The sequence below is a fragment of the Colletes latitarsis genome, chromosome 4 (genome assembly GCF_051014445.1).
Source record: "Colletes latitarsis isolate SP2378_abdomen chromosome 4, iyColLati1, whole genome shotgun sequence".
NCBI classification, from domain to species: domain Eukaryota; kingdom Metazoa; phylum Arthropoda; class Insecta; order Hymenoptera; family Colletidae; genus Colletes; species Colletes latitarsis.
The window spans coordinates 5168022-5174833 of NC_135137.1; positions in this window are offsets into that span (position 1 = coordinate 5168022).

Sequence of the window (6812 nt, forward strand, 5' to 3'; positions counted from 1 at the left end):
ACCAGAAATATCCCAGGATCTGGCAACTAGTATGCGAAAAATGCGAAAGTACAAGCCATATGAGGGCAAATACCAGACCTAACCGAGACATAACCGGCATTATCCTCTAAAATATTAATCGCAACCAGGTTTAATTGACTGTTTCGGCGTGCTACCGCATTACTACGTGGACCAACCCAGAAAAAGGCAAGGATCTGACCATTCAAGTATGCGAAAAATGCGAAAGTACGAGCCAGATGAGGGCAAATCCCAGGCCTCATCGAGACGTAACTGGCTTTATCCTCTAAAATATTAATCGCAACCAGGTGCAATTGACTGTTTCGGTGTGGTACCACATTACTACGTGGTCCAAGCCAGAAAGAGGCCAGGATCTGGCCAACATGTGTGCGCAAAATGCAAAAGTGCGAGCCAGATGAGCTCAAATCCCAGACCTAACCGAGACATAACCTGCGTTATCCTCTAAGATATTAATCGCAACCAGGTTTAATTGACTGTTTCGGTGTGGTACCGCATTACTACGTGATCCGAAACAGATAAAGGCCAGGATCTGGCCAACAAGTATGCGAAAAATGCGAAAGTACGAGCCAGATGAGGGCATATACCAGACCTAACACAGACACAACCGGCGTTATCCTCCAAAATATTACTCGGAACCAGGTTTAATTGAGTGTTTCGGTGTAGTACCACATTAGTACGTGATCCAAACCAGAAATATCCCAGGATCTGGCAACTAGTAAGCGAAAAATGCGAAAGTACGAGCCAGATGAGGGCAAATACCAGACCTAACCGAGACATAACCGGCGTTATCCGCCATAATATCAATCGGTACCAGGTTTAATTGACAGTTTCAGTGTGGTACCACATTACTACGTGGGCCAAGCCAGAAAAAGGCCAGGATCTGACCAATCAAGTACGCGAAAAGTGCGAAAGTATGTGCTAGATGATTGCAAATACCAGACCTAACCCAGACACAACCGGCGTTATCCTCCAAAATATTACTCGGAACCAGGTTTAATTGAGTGTTTCGGTGTAGTACCACATTAGTACGTGATCCGAACCAGAAAAAGCCCGGGATCTGGCCTACAAGTATGCGAAAAATGCGAAAGTACGAGCCAGATGAGGGCAAATCCCAGGCCTCATCGAGACGTAACTGGCGTTATCCTCTAAAATATTAATCGCAACCAGGTGCAATTGACTGTTTCGGTGTGGTACCACATTACTACGTGGTCCAAGCCAGAAAGAGGCCAGGATCTGGCCAACATGTGTGCGCAAAATGCGAAAGTTCGAGGCAGATGAGGGCAAATCACAGACCAAACCGAGACATAACCGGCGTAATCCTCTAAAATATTAATCCGAACCGGGTTTAATTGATTGTTTCGGTGTGGTACCGCATTACTACGTGATCCAAACCAGAAAAAGGCCAAGATCAGGCCAACAAGTATGCGAAAAACGCGAAAGTATGTGTTAGATGATGGCAAATAAAAGACCTAACCCAGACATAACCAGCGTTAACCTCTAAAATATTAATCGGAACCAGCTTTTATTGAATGTTTCATTGTGGTACCACATTACTACGTGCTCCAAACCAGAAATATCCCAGGAATCTGCAACAGGTATGCGAAAAATGCGAAAGTACGTGCCAGATGAGGGCAAATACCAGTACCTAACCGAGACACAACCGGCGTTATCCTCCAAAATATTACTCGGAACCAGGTTCAATTGACTGTTTCGGCGTGTTACTGCATTACTACGTGATCCAAAACAGAAAAAGGCCAGGATCTGGCCAACAAGTGTGCGCAAAATGCAAAAGTGCGAGCCAGATGAGCTCAAATCCCAGACCTAACCGAGACATAACCGGCGTTATCATCTGAGATATTACTCGCAACCAGGTTTAATTGACTGTTTCGGTGTGGTACCGCATTACTACGTGATCCAAACCAGAAAAAGGCCAAGATCTGGCCAACAAGTATGCGAAAAATGCGAAAGTATGTGCTAGATGATGGCAAATAAAAGACCTAACCCAGACATAACCAGCGTTCACCTCTAAAATATTAATCGGAACCAGCTTTTATTGAATGTTTCATTGTGGTACCACATTACTACGTGATCCAAACCAGAAATATCCCAGGATCTGGCCAACAAGTATGCGAAAAATGCGAAAGTACGATCCAGATGAGGGCAAATACCAGACCTAACCGAGACATAACAGGCGTTATCCTCTAAAATATTAATCGCAACCAGGTTTAATTGACTGTTTCGGTGTGGTACCGCATTACTACGGGACCCAAGCCAGAAAAAACCCATGATCTGTCCAACAAGTATTCGAAAAATGCGAAAGTACGAGCCAGATGAGGGCAAATACCAGACCTAACCGAGACATAACCGGCGTTATCCTCTAAAATATTAATCGCAACCAGGTTTATTTGACTGTTTCGGTGTGGTACCGCATTACTACGGGGTCCAAGCCAGAAAAAACCCATGATCTGGCCAACAAGTATTCGAAAAATGCGAAAGTACGAGCCAGATGAGGGCAAATACCAGACCTAACCGAGACATAACCGGCATTATCCTCTAAAATATTAATCGCAACCAGGTTTAAATGACTGTTTCGGCGTGTTACCGCATTACTACGTGGACCAACCCAGAAAAAGGCAAGGATCTGACCATTCAAGTATGCGAAAAATGCGAAAGTTCGAGGCAGATGAGGGCAAATCCCAGACCAAACCGAGACATAACCGGCGTTATCCTCCAAAATATTAATCCGAACCGGGTTTAATTGACTGTTTCGGTGTGGTACCACATTAGTACGTGATCCAAACCAGAAAAAGCCCAGGATCTGGCCTACAAGTATGCGAAAAATGCAAAAGTACGAGCCAGATGAGCTCAAATCCCAGACCTAACCGAGACATAACTGGCGTTATCATCTAAGATATTAATCGCAACCAGGTTTAATTGACTGTTTCGGTGTGGTACCGCATTACTACGTGATCCAAACCAGAAAAAGGCCAAGATCTGGCCAACAAGTATGCGAAAAATGCGAAAGTATGTGCTAGATGATGGCAAATAAAAGACCTAACCCAGACATAACCAGCGTTCACCTCTAAAATATTAATCGGAACCAGCTTTTAATGAATGTTTCATTGTGGTACCACATTAATACGTGATCCAAACTAGAAATATCCCAGGAATCTGCAACAAGTATGCGAAAAATGCAAAAGTACGGGCCAGATGAGGGCAAATACCAGACCTAACCGAGACACAACCGGCATTACCCTCTAAAATATTAATCGCAACCAGGTTTAATTGACTGTTTCGGTGTGGTACCACATTAGTACGTGATCCAAGTCAGAAAAAGCCCAGGATCTGGCCAACAAGTATGTCAAAAATGCGAAAGTATGAGGAAGATGATTGGAAACACCAGACGTAACCCAGTTATAACTGGCGTTATCCCCTAAAATATTAATCGCAACCAGGTTTAAATGACTGTTTCGGTGTGGTACCATATTACTACGTGATCCAACCCAGAAAAGGGCAAGGATCTGGCCATCAAGTATGCGAAAAATGCGAGAGTATGAGTCAGATGCTTGCAAATACCAGAACTAACCCAGACATAACCGGCGTTATCCTCTAAAATATTAATCGCAACCAGGTTTAATTGACAGTTTCGGTGTGGTACCGCACTACTACGTGTTCCAAACCAGAAAAAGGCCAGGCTCTGGCCAACAAGTATGCGAAAAATGCGAAAGTACGAGACAGATGAGGGCAAATACCAGACCCAACCGAGACATAACTGACGTTATCCTCTAAAATATTAAGCGCATCCAGGTTTAATTGACTGTTTCGGTGTGGTACCGCACTACGTGACCCAACCCAGAAGAAAGCCAGGATCTGGCCAACAAGTATGCAAAAAATGCGAAAGTACGAGCCAGATGAGGGCAAATACCAGACACAACCGAGACATAACTGACGTTATCCTCTAAAATATTAAGCGCATCCAGGTTTAATTGACTATTTCGCTGTGGTACCGCATTACTACGTGACCCAACCCAGAAGAAAGCCAGGATCTGGCCTACAAGTATGCGAAAAATGCGAAAGTACGAGCCAGATGAGGGCAAATCCCAGGCCTCATCGAGACGTAACTGGCGTTATCCTTTAAAATATTAATCGCAACCAGGTGCAATTGACTGTTTCGGTGTGGTACCACATTACTACGTGGTCCAAGCCAGAAAGAGGCCAGGATCTGGCCAACATGTGTGCGCAAAATGCGAAAGTTCGAGGCAGATGAGGGCAAATCACAGACCAAACCGAGACATAACCGGCGTAATCCTCTAAAATATTAATCCGAACCGGGTTTCATTGATTGTTTCGGTGTGGTACCGCATTACTACGTGATCCAAAACAGAAAAAGGCCAGGATCTGGCCAACAAGTGTGCGCAAAATGCAAAAGTGCGAGCCAGATGAGCTCAAATCCCAGACCTAACCGAGACATAACCGGCGTTATCATCTGAGATATTAATCGCAACCAGGTTTAATTGACTGTTTCGGTGTGGTACCGCATTACTACGTGATCCAAACCAGAAAAAGGCCAAGATCTGGCCAACAAGTATGCGAAAAATGCGAAAGTATGTGCTAGATGATGGCAAATAAAAGACCTAACCCAGACATAACCAGCGTTCACCTCTAAAATATTAATCGGAACCAGCTTTTATTGAATGTTTCATTGTGGTACCACATTACTACGTGATCCAAACCAGAAATATCCCAGGAATCTGCAACAAGTATGCGAAAAATGCGAAAGTACGGGCCAGATGAGGGCAAATACCAGACCTAACCGAGACACAACCGGCATTACCCTCTAAAATATTAATCGCAATCAGGTTCAATTGACTGTTTCGGCGTGTTACTGCATTACTACCTGATCCAAAACAGAAAAAGGCCAGGATCTGGCCAACAAGTATGCGAAAAATGCGAAAGTACGATCCAGATGAGGGCAAATACCAGACCTAACCGAGACATAACAGGCGTTATCCTCTAAAATATTAATCGCAACCAGGTTTAATTGACTGTTTCGGTGTGGTACCGCATTACTACGGGGCCCAAGCCAGAAAAACCCATGATCTGTCCAACAAGTATTCGAAAAATGCGAAAGTACGAGCCAGATGAGGGCAAATACCAGACCTAACCGAGACATAACCGGCGTTATCCTCTAAAATATTAATCGCAACCAGGTTTATTTGACTGTTTCGGTGTGGTACCGCATTACTACGGGGTCCAAGCCAGAAAAAACCCATGATCTGGCCAACAAGTATTCGAAAAATGCGAAAGTACGAGCCAGATGAGGGCAAATACCAGACCTAACCGAGACATAACCGACATTATCCCCTAAAATATTAATCGCAACCAGGTTTAAATGACTGTTTCGGCGTGTTACCGCATTACTACGTGGACCAACCCAGAAAAAGGCAAGGATCTGACCATTCAAGTATGCGAAAAATGCGAAAGTTCGAGGCAGATGAGGGCAAATCCCAGACCAAACCGAGACATAACCGGCGTTATCCTCCAAAATATTAATCCGAACCGGGTTTAATTGACTGTTTCGGTGTGGTACCACATTAGTACGTGATCCAAACCAGAAAAAGCCCAGGATCTGGCCTACAAGTATGCGAAAAATGCAAAAGTACGAGCCAGATGAGCTCAAATCCCAGACCTAACCGAGACATAACTGGCGTTATCATCTAAGATATTAATCGCAACCAGGTTTAATTGACTGTTTCGGTGTGGTACCGCATTACTACGTGATCCAAACCAGAAAAAGGCCAAGATCTGGCCAACAAGTATGCGAAAAATGCGAAAGTATGTGCTAGATGATGGCAAATAAAAGACCTAACCCAGACATAACCAGCGTTCACCTCTAAAATATTAATCGGAACCAGCTTTTAATGAATGTTTCATTGTGGTACCACATTAATACGTGATCCAAACTAGAAATATCCCAGGAATCTGCAACAAGTATGCGAAAAATGCAAAAGTACGGGCCAGATGAGGGCAAATACCAGACCTAACCGAGACACAACCGGCATTACCCTCTAAAATATTAATCGCAACCAGGTTTAATTGACTGTTTCGGTGTGGTACCACATTAGTACGTGATCCAAGTCAGAAAAAGCCCAGGATCTGGCCAACAAGTATGTCAAAAATGCGAAAGTATGAGGAAGATGATTGGAAACACCAGACGTAACCCAGTTATAACTGGCGTTATCCCCTAAAATATTAATCGCAACCAGGTTTAAATGACTGTTTCGGTGTGGTACCGTATTACTACGTGATCCAACCCAGAAAAGGGCAAGGATCTGGCCATCAAGTATCCGAAAAATGCGAGAGTATGAGTCAGATGCTTGCAAATACCAGAACTAACCCAGACATAACCGGCGTTATCCTCTAAAATATTAATCGCAACCAGGTTTAATTGACAGTTTCGGTGTGGTGCCGCACTACTACGTGTTCCAAACCAGAAAAAGGCCAGGCTCTGGCCAACAAGTATGCGAAAAATGCGAAAGTACGAGACAGATGAGGGCAAATACCAGACCCAACCGAGACATAACTGACGTTATCCTCTAAAATATTAAGCGCATCCAGGTTTAATTGACTGTTTCGGTGTGGTACCACACTACGTGACCCAACCCAGAAGAAAGCCAGGATCTGGCCAACAAGTATGCAAAAAATGCGAAAGTACGAGCCAGATGAGGGCAAATACCGGACACAACCGAGACATAACTGACGTTATCCTCTAAAATATTAAGCGCATCCAGGTT